Source organism: Ahaetulla prasina, chromosome 2 (genome assembly GCF_028640845.1).
Source record: "Ahaetulla prasina isolate Xishuangbanna chromosome 2, ASM2864084v1, whole genome shotgun sequence".
Classification (NCBI taxonomy): domain Eukaryota; kingdom Metazoa; phylum Chordata; class Lepidosauria; order Squamata; family Colubridae; genus Ahaetulla; species Ahaetulla prasina.
This window is the reverse complement of record NC_080540.1, coordinates 198,458,167-198,483,601: the sequence shown is the minus strand read 5'-3', so window position 1 is coordinate 198,483,601 and position 25,435 is coordinate 198,458,167. Positions and strand designations below refer to the sequence as shown.

The window sequence follows — 25,435 nt, the reverse complement described above, 5'->3', positions numbered from 1 at the left end:
GAAAACAGATGCTACTTTAAGCAGTGAGGTGGGTTCAGTGCCAATAACTTTTTTTTCTATGTGAAAAAGAAAGAAACACATCTATCATTTATAGTGTGAATATCTGAACTGAAGACTCCTGACTGTGGGAAGTCTATTAGCTAAGTCCACTAAGTACCTTCCTTTGAGTCATAAGGCTCCAAAACAAGCCATGATGTCAAAGTGAAAACATACGTGTCATGTTTTCAGTGCAGAAATGATATCATTAGATAATTATGTCATGATATCTGATGCAAGTATATTAGACACACAACTCATTTCCTTCTTCCTCCTTGATCCACATCACTGAGTGAGACAGAAAATGGGTGTAAGATGTAAATGTAGTAATCCTGTTAATTAAGGCCCAATTAAGGCCCACAATTAACCCAAATAGTGATAATTTTAGCTCCAAATAGTTTGGGATCCTTGATGTTCCTGCAGGAAACCGACCGTGCTCTGAAAAACACCAAGGACACAGCATTCAGTCTTGAATTGCATATATTTTGTAGAACTGGAATCTCAGTTGCTCAGCTGCTGCAAAGCAGACTCTCATTTCCTTTTCTTGCTTACAAAAAGAAAACAAACTTGAGGAGAAATTCTTAATTGTGTAGTCCCATGGACAGAGCTGGTGTTGTATATGATCTGTGTGTTACATTTCAGAGTTAATTTATGTGGCAGGCTGAGTTTACCAGATTAGGATGGTGATCCATCCAGATTTGTGCGAGGGGGAAAAAGGCCATTTATTCTTAAGCCGTATAAACTTATTTTTTTCCCCATCACAGTTGGGGATGGAGGGAATGGAGCTCTCTGATTTACTGAAAAGAAACCCTAAGCCAAGGCTGAGTTTGTTCAGCTACCTGTTTGGCTTCTGAGATTTCATCAAACACTGGTCACACATTTGTCTGCTTGCCTTTCCATTATAAAGAGTTAGATACTTGTTTTACTCCTTTGTCTAAAGAATAATTAAATCTCTCACTCTATTATCAAGATCAAATATACTATACTATTGTATGCACAGGACTGACCCACTTACTCTCTATAGCTGTCAATTGACTTAACGCCGTGTGTTGTCCAGTTCCTTGGATCCCACAGAAATCCCACAGCCATATTCAGAAAATAACAAGATAGCGAAGGTGTGCAAACCAAGATGTTCATAAGTCTTTCCAATCTCTTTGCAGCTTAGGAGATATCCTTATTTTTTATTTTGTGGAACTTAGTGACACTGTGCCTATGTGTATGCTTCTGTTTCTCCATTGTATTTTATATCTATCTATCTATCTATCTATCTATCTATCTATCTATCTATCTATCTATCTATCTATCTATCTATCTATCTATCTATCTATCTATCTATCTGGGACAGGCTACATATACTCTGCTCTAAGTCCTGTAACAAGGAAGGAGAAAGAAGGCTTAGAGTAGAGCTGTCAACAACTTTCTGAGCCATTCCCCAGCTGCTCTTCCTTGGTAAGGTAAAAGTAAAGATTTGTCCTGAAAAGTAGTTTCCAATTCTAGGGGGAAGTGTTCCTCTCTATTTCTTGGCTAAGGGAGCCAGTGTTGCCTGAAGACACTCCCATGGTCATCTGGTCAGCATGACTATACACCAAAGTGCACGGAATACAGTTACCTTCCCACCAAAGTGGTACCTATTTATCTATTCGCATTTGCATCAGTGGTGGGGGCATGATGGCTGTGGCATGGTGGGTACGGCTGGGGAAGGATACTATAAAATCTCCATTCCTATCCCACTCCAGAGGAAGGATACTGTAAAATCTCCTTTCCCACCCCACTCCAGGGGCAGGATACTGTAAAATCTCCATTCTCTCCCTACTCCAGGGGAAGGTTACTGCAAAATCCCCATTTCTTCCTGATCAGCTGGGACTCGGGAGGCAGAGAATAGATGGGGGCAGGGCCAGTCAGAAGTGGTATTTACCACTTCTCTGAACTACTCAAAATTTCCACTACCGGTTCTCCAGAACTGGTCAGAACCTGCTGAATAGCACTTCTGATTTGCATTCTTTTGAACTGCTAGGTTGACAGGAGCTGGGGAAAGTAGCAAGAGCTCAGCTCATTGCACAGCATTCGGGTCTTGAATCTGGGCTGTCAGCTTTCCATCTGATAAGCTCAGTGTCTTTAACCACTGAACCAATGCTCTGGAAAAAGTTCAAGAATTTTTTTTCCCCCCTACAGCGCTGAGTCAGATATGGGACAAGCAGCAAACAACTTCATCAGTTTTACCATTTAATGAACATGCAAGCCCCCACTGCCCCACCGCCCGGCAAGGCAGCAATTGCCTTTGAGGGTTTTGTGACATGCTTTCAGAAATGGCTAAGAAGTCTCCTTCAAAAAGCTTGGAGACTTCTAATCTATCCTATCATCTAGGGTACTAGATTTCAAAATTGTTTCAACCTTGGGACCTTCTCTTCCACTTTTCTGATTTTTTTCTTTACTTCTTAGCATTTTTCCCATGAATGTAAGTTAATTTTTCCATCTTTGCTACTTCCATCACTTACACCAGTCATTGTGGGTTTCCCTTACTTACTTCGGTTTTGAATGATGTTTTGAGACCTATACACTTGCCGTCTATGTAGACAATGTCCTATCTTCTGATAGGTTGAAGTTTCATAACCTTCACCATGCATTCCCCAATATGACCCCCCAACTTTTCCACGCACCCACTGTAACAAGGAACATTCTGCAGGGGACATTTTTAACCTTCAGAAAAATGCTGAAACTACAGTTGGGGTTGTATATAGCTTCTCAGAACCATATTTAAGGAACATGCATTATCAGTCATCCTTTTAGGATAATTACTGGTGTCTCTGTATGTGTGTTTGTGCGTGTTTGTGCCCACACATGGATGTCTACATGTTTTAATCTGGAAGATTATTCATTGAAAGGCCACTATTTGCCATTTCCTGTTTTCATTTTGACTGATGGCTGCTTTCACTGGCTGGTCTGATTTTTCATCTCCATATATTTCTTTGATGGTTCCCCTTTGCTCCATCATCTATATAAACTCTACAAAGCAGCTGCTTTGTCGGCATGGAGGTGCACAAGGTGGCCTTTGATTGATGAGAGGCAGGTAGGGCGTTTCATTATGGAGAGTAGCTGCTGGATAATTTCATTAACCTGATGTGCACTTTTCATATTTCATTTTTAATGTGGCACTTAATCTTAATGGATATTTGGCATTCCCGATTTCTGCTTTGCAAGTTGCCCTGTCCCTCACCTTCCCCAAACCTTAGCTACTAAGACTTTTAATAACACAGGAAGGGGATCTTCCTTCCATTTTAGATGGATTTCTCCTTCTGTTCTCTCTCTCTCTCCCTCTCCCTCCCTCTCTCTCTCTCCCTCCCTCCCTCCCTATCCCTATCCCTATCCCTATCCCTATCCCTATCCCACCCTCTCTTCCTCTCCCTCCCACTTCTCTCATGTTTTATTCATGCTGAGTTTTTGCTACATTGTATTAATTGATTAAAGATTGCAGTTTAATAGTTGGATATCTATCTAAGCTTACTGAAAAATGGTCCAAGAAGAAAAAGCTAAGAAGTATAAACTTTTTAACATTGGTGTGAACTATAGGAGCTCTTCAAGTCATGTTTATCTGTCTTTCTACCTGTTGTTATTTTCCTGTGCGAAATGTTTTGCAAAACAAAAAGAATAAAAATATAAAGTTGTGTTCCAGTCTTCAATTCCTGCTCATGTACCAAGACGTCCTGAATTCCTGGCATCTGGATCAGCACCAGGAAATTGAATTATTGGGTTCTTTCAATGCTTACATGTTTTCCTGGTTGTTGTTGTTAATTGCGAAATCATGTCCAACCCATTGCAACCCTATAGACAGCATTCCTTCAGGCCTTCCTGTCCTCTACCATCCTCTGGAGTCCATTTAAACTCATGCCTACTGCTTCAGTGATTCCATCCAGCCACCTTGTTCTCTGTTGTCCCATTCTTCTTTTGCCCTCAATCTTTCCCAGCATTAGGCTCTTCTCCAGTGAGTCCTTCCTTCTCATTAGGTGGCCAAAGTATTTCAGTTTCATCTTCAGGATCTGGCCTTCTAGAGAGCAGTCAGGGTTGATCTCCTCTAGGATTGACCGGTTTGATTGCCTTGCAGTCCAAGGGACTCGCAGGAGTCTTCTCCAGCACCATAGTTCAAAGGCCTCAATTCTTTGGCACTCAGTCTTTCTTATGGTCCAACTTTCAGAACCAAACATTGCAACTGAGAAAACCATAGCCTTGACTATACGCACTTTTGTTGGCAGGGTGATGTCTCTGCTTTTTAGAATGCTGTCTAGATTTGCTATAGCTTTCCTCCCCAGGAGTAAGTGTCTTTTAATTTCTTGGCTGCAGTCCCATCTTCAGGGATCTTGGAGCCCAGGAAAATAAAATCTGTCACTACCTCCATTTCTTCCCCATCTATTTGCCAGGAATTGAGAAGGCTGGATGCTATGATCTTAGTTTTCTTAATATTGGGTTTCAAGCCAACTTTTGCACTCTCCTTCTTCACCACCATCAAGAGGCTCTTTAGTTCCTCTTCACTTTCTGCCATTAGAGTGGTATCATCTGCATATCTGAGGTTGTTGATATTTCTCCCGGCAATTTTAATTCCAACTTGTGATTCATTTAGTCCCACCTTTCTCATGATGAGCTCTGCATATAAGTTAAATAGGCAGGATGACAATATACAGTCTTGCCAAACTCCTTTCTCAATTTTCAACCTATCAGTGGTTCCATGTCCAGTTCTCACTGTTGCTTCTTGACCCGCATATATGTTTCTCAAGAGACAAATAAGATGGTCTGGTACTCCCATCTCTTCCTGGTGTCATCTTTCAATTATAACCTGTGCCTTCATTTGATCCTTGTGATCCAGGGAAACAGAGCAAAGAGAAGTAAGTTGCCATGAACACTATTTTTTAAATACAAACAAATGAGAGGGTGAGAACAAGTAACTTCCATTCATTTATCCCTCTTTCCTCTCTGAAGAAATGATGAGATTTGAGGCCCGGAGGAAAAGAGAAAAACAACCTACAGTATTGAAAGCATCATCCCTGATGGGTCTCCACAGGTCCTGGAGTAGCACCCACTGATATATTCTAAAGTAATGAAGGCATTCAGCAATTGTTTTTAAAGTTCTAATCAAGAGAAATTCAACCTAATTGCTTCTGTCCCTAATATGGTGATTTCATAATCACAATCCTTATGATTTCATACATTCAGCTAGAAAGGTATGTGTTGCCCTTTTGTAATCAATTATGGGTTGTCATATTAGTATGTTTTCAACTAAATGAACAAGCATACCTAATGGAACAGTTCCCTGTGTGATATTGATTCTGTGCCACTGAAGGGTAGGCTAGTGTCAATTAATGTCCAAATTGGCATAATTTAGCCAAGACTAACAGAGGAGCTGAGAGTAGATAACATGCCAGTAAGGGGACTCAAGGTGAACGATAGGGTGAAGTTAGGGCTTTGTTCAGTGAAGAAAGACATAATAACAACAGCTACAGTTACAAGAAATTAAAAAGCACCGAAGGCATCAAATCAAAGAGGCTCTTCAATGCTTTGACCTATGTCTGTTTCTAACCAGCATGGTGTAAAATGACAAAACATGAATCATTTTGCAAAGCTCATCCTTTCAAATTTGCATCCCAGTGTATCTGACATATACACATAAGTCACATAATTTATTTGTCAGGATAATATTCATTTTGTCACCTGCCACGCCTGCCACCAATATTCTGCAAAATACAATGCAACCAATCAGTTTTTCTCTCCAGTGATTTCATAGAATGTAATTTCCCAGCCACAGAGCTCTGGAAACCCAAAGGTAATCTTAAAAAAACCATACCTGAGGAACTAGGTCAGGATTTATTTATTTATTTTATTTATTTGTTTGTCAAGCATGTACAAGGTAACAAGTATAAGTATGAACATAAACATGAGCAAAGGAAGTAAATACCAGTAAATGGGAACTGTAAGACAGGGATGGTAGGCACACTGATATGCTTATGCATGCCCCCTTTAAGGAGCTCTTAAGAATGGGGTGAGGTCCATGGTAGACAGTTTGAGATTGAAGTTGTGTGGGTTTGAGGCTGTAACAACGGAATTGGATAGGGCATTCCAGGCATTGACCACTCTGTTGTTGAAGTCGTATTTTCTGCAATTGAGTTTGGAGTTTACCTTAAGTTTGTATCGATTGTTTGCCCATGTATTATTGTGGTTGAAGCTGAAGAAGTCATTGACAGGCAGGATTATAGCAGACAATTTTGTGAATTATGCTTAGATTGGACCGCAGGCAGCACGGTTCCAGGTTGTCATAGGAGGCATAGGGAATTCTATTGTGAGCAGAGGAGTAGAGTACTTTTCTCAAGAAATACCTCTGAACTCACTTAATTGTGTTAATGTCCTATATACAGTGTGGGTTCCAGGCGGACAAGCTGTATTCGAGAATTGGTCTGGCAAAGGTTTGTATGCCCTAGTTAACAATTCAATGTTACCGGAGAAGAAGCTTCACAAAATAAGGTTAACAACTCTTAAAGCCTTTTTGTTACAGTGAGCTCTAGGGCTAAGATTGTTTGAGATAAGTACTCCTAAGTCCTTGACAGAGTGAGGGTCATCTATGAGATCATTTTCGCATAACTTGTATTTGGTGTTCTGATTTTTATTGCCAATGTGTAGGACAAAGCATTTGTTAGTTGAAATCTGGAGTTGCCAATTATGTGACCATTCTTTTAAAAAAAGAAACTCTGCAATCTATAGAATAAACTCTAAGCTTTATGCTCAGGGAACCCGCAAAGATGAATGAGCCAGAATTACTTCTGGCTGTGGAAGGAGATCTTTTCTAAGGGAAGAAGTCTCTTCTGCCTGATCTAGAGGGGAAGGTTAGGCTATTTCTTTTCCTGTCACACGTCCATATGACACCTGTCAATCCTCTTCTCTCCATCAACCAAATCTAAATTCATACAATAATAGGACCAAAGAGTTCTGAAAATGAAACAAATCTTATAAATAGCTCTCTCTCTCTTCTCGCTTTCACACAGGCGTACATGCACACACACACACACATTGCACACTCCATTTGAGTCAGATTTCTTTCAAGATGTTCCCTAGAGCAGGAACTTCCCCTCTGTCAGCAACCCTTCTGCCTGGGATGAGAGATGTCTCCATGTTTTTCATTTGAGAAAAGATTAAAGGCTGGCAAATGGAGGTGTCCACTGAGATTAGTCACGTCAGGTGAAGTTACACTCTTATCTCTTCAGTACTGCTAGCAATAACTTCCCAAACATTTCAACTCATTGTACCTCTCTGATGTAGGCTCAGGGTAGGAGCTGAAGTGTCCTGGATATAGTTGGCAACGTTATGGTAGATAGTTGACGTAATTCCATTTGACATATTTGTCCAAACATCCTTCTGTTACAGGCTATATATAATTCACTGTATTCGGTTTATATTTAGAGATGAAATGACACCTCACGCAGGGACCAGCCCAGAGGGACTGGTATGCAAGTGAGTTAAATGCTCTCTAGCAACAAGGCATTTAAAAACTATGCATCCCAGCCTGGCGACAGACCTCAAAAATGGTGATCACTGAAGGGGAAAGCTGCATTCACTGGGGAGATAGCATTCAGTAGGAAATAGCGTTTAAAGCAATCAACAGTGTTGAGGGGATAGCAGTGAACAATACATGGCAGCTAGTGATGAAGTAATGCATACAGCCCAGTTTTAGAGAGGCAAACAAGTCCCACGACTGCTTTGTACAAGCTGTTTTTATTGTTAGAAAGACAGAGTTTGGAATAAGTGGACTGGGAGTACTGGCAAACATGCTTTAGCTCAGGAGTCAGATGTCTAACAGGAGAAAGAGAGGAGAGGAGAGGAGAGGAGAGGAGAGGAGAGGAGAGAAGAGAAGAGAAGAGAAGAGAAGAGAAGAGAAGAGAAGAGAAAAAAGAAAAGAAAAGAAAAGAAAAGAAAAGAAAAGAAAAGAAGGAAAGCCAGCCTAGATATAAGACAGAGATGGGGAAAGAAAAAACAAGAAAAAAATGAGAAAAGATGCTGGAAGAGAAAGAAACACTAGATTAAGATGGGGAGAAAGAGGAGAGGAGAGGAGAGGAGAGAGAGAGAGGAGAGAAGAGAAGAGAAGAGAAGAGAAGAAGAGAAGAAGAGAAGAGAAGAGAAGAGAAGAGAAGAAGAGAAGAGAAAAAAGAAAAGAAAAGAAAAGAAAAGAAAAGAAAAGAAAAGAAGGAAAGCCAGCCTAGATATAAGACAGAGATGGGGAAAGAAAGAACAAGAAAAAAAATGAGAAAAGATGCTGGAAAGAGAACGAAACACTAGATTAAGATGGGGAGAGAAAGAGGAGAGGAGAGGATGATCTATTTTCCATCAAACAGGCTGTTTCTTGAAGCCTCCAGAATTGCAAAGGAGGCAAAGCAAAGTACGGGGTTCCCCTCTGAAGAACCGTCATCCCTTTTAGTTTATCTCAGCATGCTTCAAGCCTTTTCAGAGCCACGGGTTCTGGAAGCTCAGACCAGGGCTGGTATTTGTAATCTTGTATATTGCTCTGCTGTCTGAACTTGATCCAGTTGATCAACCTAAGCCAGATGGCTCTTCCAGGCTATAAGATCCAACTCCAGTCCAGGGCCCTCCAAAAGACTGTTCTTCTGAGGTCCAAGGAAGCTGATGAGCTGGAGGACCTCATTTCAAGTTCCTAGAAGGACCAGAATCTTCCTTGGGATGAAAACTGCAAGCCCAACAAGATTACTATCTGCTCTGTACCCACACTGTCTATGCTCAAGTCCTATCCCTTAAAGAAAACTAAACTCAGTTTCAAGTTGAAGTACATTGCCCTAATATCTTGATCCCAGATCTCTGGGAATTTGTATAGAAGAAATTGTTCTTCTTTCAGACTGCGTAAAACATTGCAAAGAGAGGCACATCTGTTTGAAGCATTACAGCAGCCATGTCTGTATGGCCTATTTGGAAAGTTGTTTTGTCATCTGCATCTGCTTATTCTCCCTCTTATAGAAATGGGCAACCTGTAAGATACAACCGCATGTGCCTCAAATCCCCACTGATCCTGGAAATCATGCTACTGAAATTTGGTGGCAACCCATAAAAAGGGGGCCGCTATGCCTCACTGTTTTTCAATATTTAAAGTGAAGCAAAGCAAAACAAAACAAAGGATTAAGTTGGATTAAATTGGGTTAACGCATATGCGTGCATCCATATATACACATCAACATTTTAAAAAATCCAAAACAAACCTTCTCCCAAATTCTGATACATCTGGATTGTGATTTGCCATCTCATTGATTTGCTTTATCCGCTGCGGTCTCCTCATCCCTATCCTCAGACTGGTCATCTAATTTTATTTCCATCTGGGATCCTGGATTCAGTTTTGGAAAATCAAGTACTCCGTGAATGGCAATCGAAGCGGACTTTGTAAAGTGCTTTTGCATCCAATGCCAAAATTTCCTTGAAATCAGGCCAATGTGTGTGCAAATTTATTTCCACTACTGAGTTTGTAGCTGTTGACCTATGATTATTTCTGCTGGGCTGTACTTAGTGGTAATTAACCTATTAAAGCTATGAATAGATCTTCCTGTGCTGGAATTCCCTTTATTCTTTGTAACCTTCTTTTTGCTTCCCCATTTGCTTGGTGATAGCAGGGTTGACTGTAATGTGAGTGAAGTTAATATTATTTGCAAGCAGTGCAAATTCTTTCCCTGTGAACTGTAGGCAATTATTTGTGAAGATCCCATCTAGCCGTTTTGTTTTTCAGCAGTGAATAGCTAGGTGGATATACAGTATCTTGCAGAGGAGGAGTCCATGACGTGAAAATGGTGAGCATAACTGGCAATTAAAACCCTGCCTCTTTTTAATGCGTAGGACATTGGGTGAATTTATCTTCAACTCTGGACAGAAGAAAAAAATAATCGTAAGCTTGAGAATTTAAGGAATTTGAAATAAACAGCAGAAAGCTAAATGATATTTTTATCTCAGAAATTTATAAATGCTTTAAGAGCCCAGATAAATTTGGAATGGTGACTTTTAATTGGAATTAACTGTAAAAAAAATAGTTTATAGGAGAAACAAAACGCTAACGACCAAATGACTGCAAAGAAATATGATCCTTCCAACTCCTCAAATTCTGTCAGAACTAATCCTTCTATCACCCTCACCATTTTGGCAGAACTGATGAAGCTCCTTGGATGAGAAGCAAAACATCTTCTCCCTTAGGGAAAAAATAGTCCAGTTGCCTTTTGAAAAAACACCTTTGAGTCAACTATAACTTGGATGATTGAGAATCTCCACAAACATATGGAAAATAGAAAATTCTTTTGGCTATCCTGGCTATTGTAAACCATAACAAAGATAAATGATGTGATAACAAAAGGTAAGTGATAACAGCGATAAGTGATGATTTTAGAAACTGGATACCAGAGGGACCCTAGGAAACAATGATTTTAGACACCAAAGTTTCTAAGCATATGGCAATAAATACAACCCTGTTCTTGATATTAGTTAATACTGGGACTTACAAGATGACACAAAACATTACAACATTGACAATGTTAAAGGAGATGTTTGAAGAATGGAGCCAGAAATTAGTAGCCACAGTAACACTACCATCACTAGTGATGTCTGCTTCTACGAATAAACTATGTCTAAATATGTTAATGAAGTAATGCCAGAAACAAATTCTATCTGACATGACAGAAAAAGTACTGAAAGTTCCATTTTTTTTCATTATTCCTACCCAAATGTCTTACCATCTCAGGCAATTATTCCCTTAGATACAAACTAAGATGCAAAGTAACCTATATCAGAAGTTGGGATATTTGAAAAGAGCTTCAAATCCAGAAACGTATTAAGCAGTGAAACGTGATTTAGAATTCTTCATGCTCTTCCCCCCCCACTCCCCATTCCATGTTTAGTAGCAAATTTTTACTTGGAAGGTGGTGAATTTCAGAAGTGCCACACAAGGCCCTGAAGAGGATCTTAGAGATGGATGTATTGGCAATAAAACATTTTGGTTAACCTACAAGGAGAAGCAAAATGGCTTGACTCTTTTGTTTCTACAGCAGGGGTTTCCAAATTTGAAGACTTTAAGACTTGTGAATGTCAACTCCCAGAATTCCTCAGCTAGCAATTCCCAAAATTATGGGAGTTGAAGTCCACAAGTCTTAAAAGTTGCCAAATTTGGAGACCCCTGTATTACACCATAGTTTACAACACAGGACACAAGGAAGGGATTTGAAGGACTGGAGGAAGAACCTCTACTAAGGCACTGTCAGATAAGAGGGGTTTGAGCCTGGCCAAGAAAATAACTTGAAAAAATGTCTCAGACAAAGGCCTTTCCTAGTTCAGAATAGGATAAAATGGGTAAGTGGGAAACACATTCAGACTAGTAAAATTTTGTTACTATAGTTGGTGCCATAAAAGAAGTCCTGTCCTATATGGCATTAGTTTCTTAGTTCAGTCTCCCTTGCTGGGCTGACACAGCCACAGGAGAGACAAGGGAAGATGTCAAGTTACTGCATAAATGATGAAGTTGCACTTAGTATCAGACACTGGGATGCCAAGAATGCAAGTTCCAATCATTTGTGTGATGACATTTGCAATGTCCTTTTGAAGTCATTGCAGCTTCTCACAGATGCTTCTATGTTGCACACAACCCAAAGAAATATAGAAACTAATTAAATGAATGCATAGTCCAATGAGTTTGCGTGTAACCCAGTGCTAATAGCAGCAACTGTTCAAGACTAGCCATAACAAGATCAATAATGTAAATAAATACCTAAAGAGAGACAATTAATTTCTGTAGTGGGTTAGCTATTCCCAGAATTTGCTGAGTTCAAATTCCACCATGATTAATTTGCTAACAAATTCCAATTAAGTGGCTTCATACTTGAGCTTCTCTTTGAAATATGTTTCTTTATGACTTTAGAAATCTGCACTGGCATATCCTGGGAATCTGAAATGTCTAATTTCAGTAGTAAGTAATTTAATAAGAGCCTTAGGAACAAAATTGCCTAACTGTGAAGATAACAGCCAGAATTTATTCCACCTAATTGCCTGACCGTAGCTGAAAGATGGAGAATAGCAGAGTTCTCCACATTGTTCTTGGATACATTGTTCTTCATCATATTTTTACAGGCTATTTTCTAAAACTTTTTGCATCAATTGAACAATCGTAAACTTCAAAGGCAACTCTTTTATGAGGTGTATCCAGAGTCTAGACACAATAAGGTTCTAAAAATGGGATATACAATGTACGATCCTCCAGAAGCTATTAAATAATATCTTTCCTTGGCCACTGACAGAAATGATGAAAGCTGGAATCAAACAGCAATCTGTGAACTTTGTGAGAAACAAGTCAATTGCATCTTGACATTATATTTTGCTTAAATAGTATGTACAGATTTAGGAACAGATTAGAATGCAGACATGGTTACATATGGAACTGGCCCGTATCAAATGAAAACACTGATCTGCATCATCTGACAACAGAATTCTGACAACAGAAATAATTCTCAGGTTGTGACCCAACTATATTTTCCTGAGTTTGCTATAAGTCCATATTTATACTCAATGCTTTGAATGCTCAAAGGCTATTTAATCACTTTCTCTCCAATTATTCCACCAACTTCAAGAAATTGTCAATAAACTATACTTACAGTGTGGGGAGATTACAATTTTACAATGAGCAAAATTATCAAGGAATTACAGTCATGGTGCTCATTTGCATGTGAAAAACTATTCTCAAATCCTGGAGATTTCACTGCCCAAACTTCCCTTTCTTATGGAAATATGGATCATAAAACAGATACACATTACATCCATAAACAGAAGAAAAAGAATTACTGGCAATGGGATGTGAAATTAAACATTAGGAATGCAAAATGAAGGATTGGGCACCATTGCCGTACAGCCATATATATTTCCCAGATCTGCAACATATGAGCTGATCATAAACAGTGTATGAATCCCTAGTTTAAGGAAACATATTCGAATCAACAGTTTAAGGAAACAAATAATGTAGTATAAGTAGTCCTTGATTTACAACTACAATTGGGACAGACTCTCAGTTGTTACGGAAGGATTATTGCTTTACTCAATTCTGGAATGTGGTTCCAGATGTGGTTGTTAAGCAATCGCTTGGATTGTTAAGTGGTTGGAATGAAAGAATTGCTTGCTGAGTCTTCACTGTGCATGGGAAAGAACTCCTCCTTTGGGATCTAAACTCTGTAATCTGAGTTTCTGAAATCTGACAGTTTCTGTAACTTGCTGGAGGAGTTCCCCTCCCCTTGGCACCTTTTGGTCTCAAAGTCTGCCTGCTGTGTGTTTGGGGTGGGGGATTTCTGCTGCATACATAGCTGAGATTCCCACCCAGCTAAGACTTCCTACCTAACACTCCCAAAAACTGCCTGCCGTAGAATGGAGTTCTTTGGCAGGAGGCAGCAGCTTGCAATCTTCCCTGCAGGCTTCCCCACTGACTTTTTGGGCAAGCTGGCAGAGAAGATTACAGATGGAAATCACATAGTAGCAGGGCACCTGGAGCCAGTCTTAAATTTCAACAGATTGCCAAGTATCCAGCTTGTAATCATGTGAACATAGGCGGATGGTGGGCAATGTTTTGCAATGGCAGAAGGGCTTTATGGGCCATAAAGCACCCATCCCATGCCCATCACAATTCTGGACCATTGTTAAATGAATGGTCATAAGTCAAGGACTACCCATAAAAGACAATCTCTGGAAACTGGGATAATGTATGGTTGCTCCATTGTCAAAACTTGATCTCTTATGGGTTCAGATAAGAGCAACCAAACCTATGATACTAATGTATGTGTCTCTTATATGGGGAAGGGGCTTGGGAAAATGCTTGACATGTTGGGGATTTATTACATTATGAATGACAGAGGAAAGCTAGATAGTGAGATACTCTCATCTCTCATGAAATATTCAGAATGAACTAACAAAACTAGTAAGCAGTAGCTAAAGACCAAGCATCTCCTACTTGTTACAAAGTTAATTTATCTAATTCATTATCACCAAATATGGAGGCAGCTACTTTAGATTCAATGCTTTCCAATTTAAAGAAACATTGAAGGATAATGTTCACTTTCAACTTATGGGCTTTTCAAAAGGTCTAGTTGCCTACAACTGGAACCACAATCCTAGAAATCAATGAACAATAAAGAACTTCCTAGCATCCTTGGACAGCCCATGCTTCTGTCATATTCTGACTAGTGTTTGGTGAAAATTGTTGAGGGACAAATGTGGCAATGTTTGAACAGTGAATTACTAACTGGTGCTAGATGGGGTTGTTATGTGAAGGCAATGTCCTTGTGTGAGACAGAAACCTTGCCTTGATACAAATTATGTTTTGCAATTTTTCATAGGTAAACTGCTTACTACTTGTAACACACACAGAGAGAGAGAGAGAGCAAGAGAGCATAGATTTACTGCTACTGGTACATAAACTAAGGAATCTTTTTTTCCTTTTTTCATGAGGTAACAACTGGAAACGATGTATAACTTTTTCACAGCTATGTGTTTATTCTGAACAAAAAACTTAGTTTTGAAAGACACAAATAAGAAAGAGGTCAGGGCTGTGCAGAGTCTAACATTATGTTACAAACTGAACATTTTGTAGGTTGATCGGCCTTTCAGAAAAGCACATGCAATGTGTCCAAATACTTTTGCTTTTCCTTCTAGGGAAGTTATCTCAACATCTTTATTACTGTGCTGCCTGATCCAGTATTTCTTTTTAGTGCCCCAAAATAAATATGTATCGCATATACATTCCTTTCCCTACACCGGTATTTTATAATATAATTCTCTAATCCCATGGGGTAAACCTCTTTCCTGTCCATGTATAAAATGCTAATTTTATTTATTTATTTATTATAGTATTAATTTAATGGCCAATGAACATTAAATAAATCAAATACATGTTCCCTCGCCAGTGTTTCAAATAGCTGTACTCAGATTTTATTTTTAAAACTTTGCAAGAAGATTTCTACCACCAGAATAAACCCATCTATTTTTTAAAATCAAGCACAATTGTGAATCAGGACATTGGTAGGTACCTGAGATGTCTCTGATTTCAGTTGTTTAAAGCTGACCATTGTTAGTTTTGGCTACCAACACAACCTACTAACTTCTTGAGTTTAATCTATAATGGAACCTAGAATAATAGCATCAAGTGCATTGTGCATGTTTCTACTCACTTTTTATTTTCCTGGGACAGTTAAGTACTAGAGGAGAGGCCTTATTAAAAATGCCCCACAGATCAATATTCAGCTAAATGGCTTCACTTGGGTACCTTCAGCTATAAATATGCTTCTTCAGAAGGTATGTTTGATTTTTACTCTCCGGGATTTAGAAAGATTTAAAAACACATATCTTTTAACAAGTTCAATATTTGAATGACTAGTTTTGTTTTGGTTTAGTATTTAATGCACCAGACTAGAAAGAAGAAGACTGTGATGGAGATTCTCAGTCATCTAGGTCATGATTGTCCCAAAGGTGCTTTTTTCAAGAGGCAACTGGACTTTCTGGTTTTTCTTTGAAGACGTTTTGCTTCTCATCCAAGAAGCTTCTTCAGCTGAAGGAACTGAAGAAGCTTCTTGGATGACACTCTCTCTCTCAGTCCAACTCACATCACAGAATTGTTGTGGGGAAAGTAGGAGCAGAAAGGCCACTTGGATACATTTGCCATCTTGAGTTATTTGTAAAAGTAATAATTGTAAGATACAAATAAATAAAAATAAACGAACTTTGCTTTACATTTTGATGATAATGATTATAGCCTCCTTGTGTTGGAATAATCAGCTAGGTGGGGAATGAACTGAACAATAAATCATAAAAAATGGATGTTACATTCTATCCTATTTATTTTGTTTACCCACTTCAGCAGATACTTGCACATTGCGGGATTTCATTCTGGATAACCTGCGTACACTGGAAAAAGATAGGACAGTGAATAGCCAAGAGTGGGGGAAAAAAGTAGCCCTTACTGAGGAAATGTGGCTTGACAGGTTTACAAGGTCCTGTCTCACAGAAACCACTCAGATTCTCTTTACATATGATTAAAGAAATACACTCAGGGATCCACACATCCATATCACTGGAGTGATTTAAGATGTTTTGACTATTTGCAGAATAGAGAAGGCAATGGGAAGGCTGGGACATATAAGCTTGCAAAATATTGTTTGCCTCCTCCCTCCCCCCCCCCCAGTAGCTACCTTGAGAATTGGTGAGTTAGTTATCCATATCTTCCATATTTCTTTTTCTTTTATTGGGGACACATCATCTCTTCTCTCTCATGGCCAATGTCTGAATCCTATTCTTAGTCTTGCCAACACTGTATAGAATCTCTCCTCTCCTTAACTCTACCCACTTCAGCAGATGCCATTTTGATTAAAATAATGGAAAAAAGTGGGCATTGTCAAATTGTGATACCAACATGGCTGCAATGGGATGGAACAGGAGAGTGGGCGGCTTTGCAACCATCTCTGTGTAGCCGTTGCTTAAATGACCGTATAAAGGCATATCAGATGTATATGCAGGAAAGGGAGGGCAATCTAGTGTTTTATTCCTGTTTACATGGAGTGTGGAAAAATGACTCTTTTGTGGTCCAAGATCTGCTATAGCCTGGTGTGAAACATTGGTAGAACAAGCACTCTTTGGCTCCTAAAATTCTTTGTCTGTTCTTAAAGAGTTCCAAGGATGACAGCAATAAAGATAAAAACTATTCACTTTTCAAATTGGTTGGTGACAGATTAAGATCTGGGAACCCAGTGGTGATAAAAAAAAAAAGCCTCTTCTCCCAGTGGGGTGGTCACAAAAAGGACAAAACCAGTGGTGGGTTGCCCCTGGTTCGGTCCAGTTCTTGCGAACCGGTAGTAAAAACGGCAGGAGGCTCTGCCCATCCACCCAGATGTCACTATGGACAATTTGCGCATGCGAACCACATGCAAACTGGTAGTAAAAGTAAGTAGAACCCACCCCTGGACATAAAAACAGTATTGAAGGCTCTGCCTGTTTCCTTCATACATTGTGACATTGCATCCATGAACAAAACTTGCAATACTATAGTAATAGCAATAGCACTTAGACTTATATACCACTTCACAGTGCTTTACAGCCCTCTCTGAGTGATTTACAGAGGCAACATATTGTCCCCAACAATCTGGGTCCTCATTTTATCAACCTCGGAAGGATAGAAGGCTGAATCAACCTTGAGCCGGTGAGATTCAAACTACCGAACTGCTGACAGTTGACAGAATTATTCTGCAATACTGCATTCTAACCACTGCACCACCACTATGCTGCTTTCATTATTTTGATCAAACCTCAGACACCCCTGCGTAATAGTGTCAGATTTTTGGTTTTAAAGGGACTTAAGATATAAGAAATGGAGTCTTGCTTTATCACTTGGTGGTGTACAGAACTTAATTCTGCACTGATGGTGGTAGAATTAGAACTGCACCTTTAGATGCTAAAGAAATTGTTATGTTTGGGCAGTAACGAGGCTGGAGACCAGGGTAGTGACAACAGCTCTTTAATATATGGTGAACCCAGCTACCCGGCTGGGGAAAAACCTCTCCTTATATACAGTTTGGCCGGCGGCTTCAACCAATCAGCAACGTGCTTGTTTCCCGCCAAAACATTTAAAGATACATTACACTCCTTCCCTCCCAGAAAACACTTTACCAATATTTACATGATATTTACATATTATTTTTCAACGTAATCATGCAAATAGACTGGGCGTCTCCTGACTCTTTCGGACCTGCGCAGTTCATTCCCTGGGAGTGGGTCGAGCTGACCGGAGGGGCTGTTTGCTCCTCTCAGCTCCTCCTCTAGGCCATCCGGCCCTGGATTATTTGCCGATTCGTCCCTGCTGTTTTCTAATGGAACCTGTTGGCGTCGCTGGACCTCCTGGAACTCAGATAAGTCCTGCGATTTTCCCGGGTTTGAGTCAGCTGTGGATTCAAACATTGTATAGTCAGGGCCTATTTCGTCTAATTCGGGTTGTTCGGCTATGCGTTTTCTTATTTGGTCTATGTGGCGCCTCCATACTCGGCCGTCTGTTATTTCTACCAAGTATGATTTTGGACCTGTTATGTTTAGGATTTTTCCTGCTACCCATGACGGGCCTTCACCATAGTTGTGTGCCCACACTCGGTCGCCTATGTCCATTCCTCTTGTTTTTTCGAGTCCCCCCTTGTAACCCTCCGGTGTATAGTTTGGATTTAAACGGTCTAGTGGGCACCTGAGCTTTCGGCCCATTAATAATTCGGCTGGGCTTCTGCCGGTTGTGACACAGGGGGTTCTATGTTGGACGGCCAGAAAGACATCGATTTTTGTTTGCCAGTCGCCTGGCTTGAGTCTGGACAATGCCTCTTTTGCGCTCCGGACGAAACGTTCTGCAAGGCCATTCGTCGCAGGGTGGAAAGGCGCCGAGAGGGCATGTCGGATGCCCTCTTCTGCCAAGTACTCCTCAAACTGGGTTGCCGTGAATTGCGGGCCGTTATCGGATACTAATGTGTCGGGCAACCCATGGGTTACAAATAGGTGCCGTAGGACTGAGATCACGGCCTCGGCTGTCATGGATCTCATGAGAATGATTTCCAGCCATTTGGAGTAGGCATCGACTACTACCAGGAAGGTTTGGCCGTGGAAGGGGCCGGCAAAATCAATGTGGATTCTCGACCAGGGCCCTTGGGGTCTCTCCCATTCGAACCGGGGCCGTTGGGGGTAGTGGTCTGGACTCCTGGCAGGCCTGGCATTTCCCTACCCGTTCAGCAATTTCTGAATCCATTAAGGGCCACCACACATAGCTTCTCGCTAGACCCTTCATCCTTACGATCCCTGGGTGACCCTCGTGGAGGAGATCCAACACCCTTTTCCTCAATTTCTCTGGGATCACCACTCGATCCCCCCATAGCAGGCACCCCCCTTGAGCCGAAAGTTCCCCACGTTTCTTTACAAACTCTTTAAAACGCCGCCGCAGCGGCCACCCTCTTTGTACCCAACCAAGTACAGTTCTCAAAATAATGTCCCGGTATGACGCCCGAGCCACCTCCTTAGACGTGACTGGGCCAGAGTCCAGAGAGTCAATTAACAGTATGGGCGTCCCCGGAGTGGGGTCCTCGATCGCCCCTGGTAGTGGGCATCTGCTCAATCGTCCGCATGCCCCAACTCTTTTCCTGGCCGATGCCGCAGTTTATAGGAGTATGCGGCTAAAAAGATAGTCCATCGGGTCAATCGGGGCGAAAGTGCCACAGGCGTTGGGCGGTCGCCAGCCAGTAACCCTAACAGTGGTCTATGGTCTGTAACAATTTCAAAGTCTCTACCAAAGACGTATTCGTGAAACTTTTTACCCTGAAACTATAGCTAGAGCTTCCTTATCCAACTGACTATAGTTCCTCTCTGTCGAGGACATCGTTCTGGAGTAGAAGGCTATTGGGGCTTCTGTGCCATTTGGAAGCCTGTGGCTGAGCACAGCACCCACTCCGTAAGGGGAAGCATCGCAAACTAATACCAATGGCATTGTGCTATGATACTGGATCAGTAAGCTATCGCTCGAGAGTAGGTTTTTACTGCCTCAAAGCCCTAGCTTCCGTCTTTCCCCAAGACCAAACAGTATTCTTTCCCAGTAACTTATGTAGCGGCTCGGCAACGGTTGCCTTATTTTTCAAAAAGACCGCGTAAAAGTTCACTAGACCCAGGAATGCCTGTAGCTCTGTTTTGTTTTTGGGCGCTGGAGCCTTTCTTATTGCCTTGACGTTGCTCTGGGGGGTGGATTCCTTGCTTGTCTATTCTGTAGCCCAAGAACTCTACGGATTCTACCCCTATTTGGCATTTGTGCACTTTAACGTTTAGACCGCTGACCGGAAAATGCCCAAAACTTTTCTCAAACGCTCCCCAATTCTTCTAAATTTTCGCTGATACCAATACATCATCAAAATAGGGACTACCCCGGAGCCCTTGCAGAAGTCGCTCCATTAAATTTTGAAATAGACCAGGTGCCACACTCACCCCAAACTGTAACCGGGTACACTTGAAAGCACCTCTGTGAGTCACAATTGTCTGGGCTTGGCTGTGTTGGCGTCTACAGGCAGTTGTTGATAGGCTTGGGCCAAATCTAATTTGGCAAAACGTGCCCTTGCCCCAGCGAGTGCAGCAAGTGTTGCACCACGGGACCGGTAAGCGCTTTTGCAAGGCTTTGTTTAACGTTGCCTTGTAGTCAGCGCAGATTCTAACTGACCCATCTGGTTTCACTGGGGTGACGATTGGCGTCTCCCACTTTGCATGATCGACTGGCACCAGTATCCCTGACTGATGAGCTTGTCTATCTCCTGTCAATCTTGGGTTTAAGGGCAAAGGACCCTCCTTGCTTTTAACCGTATGGGGCTACCTGGGGTCTAAATTGAAGGAAATAGGGGTCCCTTGTACTTGCCCAGGCAGTCCTTGAAAACATCTTCGAATTCGTCCATGAGTGTGTCTTTTAGGTTAAAGTCACTCCTGTAGATGCCAGTCACTCCCATGCCCAATGCACGGAACCAGTCTAGTCCCAACAAACTTGGCAGGGTCCCTTCGACTATCGTGATGGGCAGGGTCTTCTTGTGTGGTCCGTACTCGACGCGGACGGAGGTGGTCCCTCGAACAGGGATGCGATTCCCTTGGTAGTCGTGAACTCTTAGCCGCTGTGTTTGCAGTTTGCGTTTGGCGATTTTCGGCAAAGCTTTCGCAAAAGTGTCCCAGGACATGATTGTGATCGCTGACCCTGTGTCCACTTCTAGTCGGCACGGCACTCCTTCGATTTTCGGTTTTGTGAAGATTTTCTTCTCTACGCGGGTTGCTGCACGACCTACTATCACGGTCGTTCGATTTGAATTCGCGCCCTTTTTGTTTTGACCAATCACGGGTCGCAACGTGCTTGTTTCCCGCCAAAACATTTAAAGATACATTACAGAAATATTATAGGCTATGTTAGTTTTATCTTTGTTTTTTGAGGAAATAAGCTTCTGAGGCATAATGAGCATGCATTGAAACTAATCAAGGAGAGAACCAACCTAGAACTAAGGAGAAATTTCCTGACAGAACAATTAGAACAATCAGTGGAATGACTTGCTTTCAGAAGTTGTGGGTGCCCCAACATTGGAGGTTTTTAAGAAGAGACAACAAATTTTAGACAACAAATTTTCTGAAATGTTGTAGGGTTTCTTGCTTGAGCAGGCTGCTCAAGGTCCCTTCCAACTCTGTTATTCTGTTATTTTGTTATTCTGGTCTCCCTGTTAAGACTTCACCTGCAGTGCATGAGAGACAAAAGTGCCAAGGAGCAGAATGGATAGGTCTGATGCTAACTTGTCATATCCATAGACAGAAGAGGTATTTAAAGAACTAGGGCCATACACAATGGATTCGAAGGAACAATCATATATCTTGGTTCTCCAGTCACTTAATCACGTATTTCTAAGCTGGTTTATTGGCAGAAGGCTTACATGATATGGCTGGGTTGGTTTCTTAACCGCAGGCAAGAATGAAACTCTATATACAGAGAAGACAGCAGTTAGAAGTCAGAACCTATGTGCAGAACTAATCTCCCTAGTTAAATTCTCCATGGTTTCCCCCTGCTGTTCCAATAATAAGTAACTTTTGCTCTCTGGACTGGAAAAGTACCTTAGTTTTGTTGATGCCACAACTGTATCTCATCTGGGAACCCTTGATTTTTGCAATTACAGCTTCATTCCTCATACAGACAGGACTCCAACAATCTTGTGAAGTAGCTGAGATACAACTATAATAAAAATAAGAAAAAAACAAGGCAATCAGCATAGGCCTCAAGCACACCATTGGTTCCCCATCCATTATTCTATAAAATAAAGATAGATTTTAGAGAGGTTACTGAGCTGGGGTATCATCCATGCTGTAGAATGGCACAGAATGTTCTTAAAGGTAGAAGAGATTATATGGAATTTGTCAAATTGTGCTTCATTTGTAAATTCCATTAAGATGTTCTACATACCTGTCCTTCTACATATACCTGTGTACTCCCTATCAAACCAACTTGGTCTAATGGTTAAGGCTGTGGACTAAGGACATCCTGCCTTGGGAGCAAAAACCATTTGGGTGACCTTCAAATAGTCCCCCCCCTCCAGCCCTAGGAAGAAGGCAATGAAAACATAATTGTTTTCATTGCCTTCTTATATGTTGTATAGTTGTTTTATATTTATATAAAACAACTATACAACATATAAGAAGGCAATGAAATTATATTATATTTATTTATATTTATTTATAGTTGTTTTATTGCCTTCTTATATGTTGTATAGCTGTTTCATGCTTATGCTTATATATACTGTTGTGACAAAATAAAAAATAAATAAATTAATAAATAAATAAAACCATTACCAAAAATGTTGCCAAGAAAACATCAGGGACTAGTCCATATAAATCAATATCAAGACTGACCGAAAGGCACATACATGCAAACACAAAATGGATCTGCACTTATTTTTCCTGAAAAGCAAAGACTGAGTGTATTTTAACCTGAGACAGATTACTGAATAGATGGCAGGGCCCTGTTGCATCTATTGACATTTTCTTAAAAATATATTACCTCAAAAATTCCTTCTCAACAGTTGACTCTAGGGCCAATTTTCATAATGCAGTGCTGGATTTGACACTAATGTTAATTGTGAAGAAGAAAAATATTTAAGCATGAGTAATGTATGTGCTCACATCTGTAGAACCAAGTGAATTTATTAAGTATTTCCTGAAGACTGCCAGCAATTTATAATTGGCCCATTAGAGAGAAAGGGAGAGAGAGGGAGAGAATGGATAGATTCTATTGCCAGGCAGCTTATATATGGGATTTCATTTAAGAAATCAAACAAATCTGAGTACAAACAGAAAATTAATGCAGTGAAGAGAATCCTCTGATTGCATTACCCCACTGGATTATTAATTTCCAGAAAAGTTGTATAATGTGGAGAGAGGATTTGGAAATAGCTACAGCAATAGCACTTAGACTTATATACCATTTCATGGTACTTTAGAGCCCTCTCTAAGCGGTTCACAGAGTCAGCATATTTCCCCCAACAATCTGGATTCATATTTTACCGATATCAGCCGTGGTGGCACAGTGGTTATAACACAGTATTGCAGGCCAATTCTGCTGATTGCTAGCAGTTCAATTCTCACTGGCTCAAGATTGATTCAGCCTTCCATCCTTCCAAGGTCAGTAAAATGAGGGCCCAAATTGTTGGGGGCAATATGTTGACTCTGTAAAACATTTAGAAAGGGCTGTAAAGCACTGTGAAATGGTATATAACTCTAAATGCTAACGCTATTGCTCATAAGGATGGAAGGCTGAGTCAACCTTAAGCTAGTCAGGATTGAACTCCTGGCAGTGAGCAGAGTTAGCTTACTAGGGTGTGACAAATTTTTCAACTTTCAATTTCCAAACTTTAAAGGTGCTCAAAAGTTGTGACATGCCTGGGGGATTGTAAAGTTATTTTAGTTATTTTAATATAATTTAGATGTGCTTGGTAAGTAACTACATAAATATCATAACTTTTTAACATTTTGTTTGTTTCATTCTGTGCCACCATGGCTCTTTGGGAAATGGTATTTCCCAACTGAAGTCTCCAATGGTACAACTTTCTTGCTACATTGAGTAGCTACCATAATGATCTTCATCATCATCATCTTGCATATATACCATACGCAACTTTTTAATCACTCTGCTCAAAATTTAAAAACTATTCTCTATCTATCTATCTATCTATCTATCTATCTATCTATCTATCTATCTATCTAGGGTGAAATCTAAAATTTTTCCGTACTGGTTCTGTGGGTGTGGCTTGGTGGGCGTGGCAGGGGAAGGATACTGCAAAATCTCCATTCCCACCCCACTCCAGGGGAAGGATATTGCAAAATCTCCATTCCCACCCCACTCTGGGACCAGCCAGAGGTGGCATTTGCTGCTTCTCTGAACTACTCAAAATTTCCACTACCGTTTCTTCAGAACTTGTCAGAATCTTCTATCTTCTATCTATCTATCTATCTATCTATCTATCTATCTATCTATCTATCTATCTATCTATCTATCTATCTATCTATCTATCTATCTCCCTCCCTCTCTCTCTCTTTCTCTCTCTCTAATCTAATCTTATTTTTTTAAAAAGTAAGTATGGTCCCAAACCAGACATTAGACCCTAAATCTTGTGAAAATTAATTAATTATCATATTGCTGTTTAATTTATAGCCCAAGACATTCATTTGGAGTATAAATATTTAATCCTGTGATCCCTACCATTACTATTTCTTAGAAGAGGCATTCCTTCCTAGCAGAAATACAACTGGGAAGGCATCTAAGAATCTATTTCCTGAAACATAGAAAAACATCACTAAACAATAGGAAGGGAGTTTTTATGGGTTTTTTTACTCAATTGATTTTATTTACCCAATGGATTAATTAATAGATAATAATTTACCAAAAACTAACTGGAGGATAACTGTATACATTTCGAGAACTAATAACAAGTTCTGATCTATAGATCAATTTGTGCATCGGAGCAATCAATTCTTTTGCATGAGAATCTCTTATCCAGCTGACCTATATTAAGTCACCATCTTGGCTGATAAAATATTTACTTCCTTTTGCTTTCATCTGCAGAAAATGCTCTCTGCTTTCTGTCATATTATCTCCTTTTGAGATCTATTTTGGAAAAGCCCTGAAATTTTTCCCAGTGTTTTGCTCCTGCTTGACAAACTAACTTAAGTTAGATAACCTGAAGTAGCCCAAGAAGATGACAGCTGCTTTTGATGTGAGTTTTCCAGAATATAATGTTTTTACTTTTCCGATGCACAATTAATGTGTGCTATCTCTAGATGTCTGTATGCTGCACATATCCCATATGTATTTAAATAATGAAAGCTCAAATGGGCTCCACAAATACCTTTTTGTGATTCAACTCCCATTTCCACTTCACTGCTGCTCCTGCTAATCTTTATGGATCGCCCTTTAAGTGTGATTGGTATCACTGGTTAGACATCGTTAGTTTTCCTTTTCAAGACTACTGGGGAAAGTTTAACTCTTCTCCCATCCAGCAATCTTGATGAGTGATGAGAAGTCATTGCCACGAGCCACAGTATTGCAGTGGTTAGAGTGCAGTACTGCAGGCTACTTCTGCTGATTGCCGGCTGCCTGCAATTTGACAGCTCAAATCTTACCAGGCTCAAGGTTGACTCAGCTTTCCATCCTTCCAAGGTGGGTAAAATGATTGTTGGGGCAATATGCTGACTCTGTAAACTGCTTAGAGAGGGCTGTAGAGCACTGTAAAGTGGTATATAAGTCTAAGTGCTATTGCTATTGTTTCATTGATGTTTATTGTAGTAT

General features: G+C 40.4%; 1 long non-coding RNA gene across 1 annotated transcript in view; it reads right to left on the bottom strand.

Annotated features, from left to right (window-relative positions):
• LOC131191708 (uncharacterized) overlaps positions 1-23,238 on the bottom strand; it is a 31,732-nt gene extending 8,494 nt beyond the window's left edge. The window contains exons 1-2 of the long non-coding RNA XR_009153563.1: positions 23,155-23,238; positions 21,712-21,829 (exon numbers count right to left, since the gene is read on the bottom strand). This is a non-coding gene — a long non-coding RNA (uncharacterized LOC131191708). The remainder of the gene's footprint in view (positions 1-21,711; positions 21,830-23,154) is intronic.
• Positions 23,239-25,435: the final 2,197 nt, after the last annotated feature.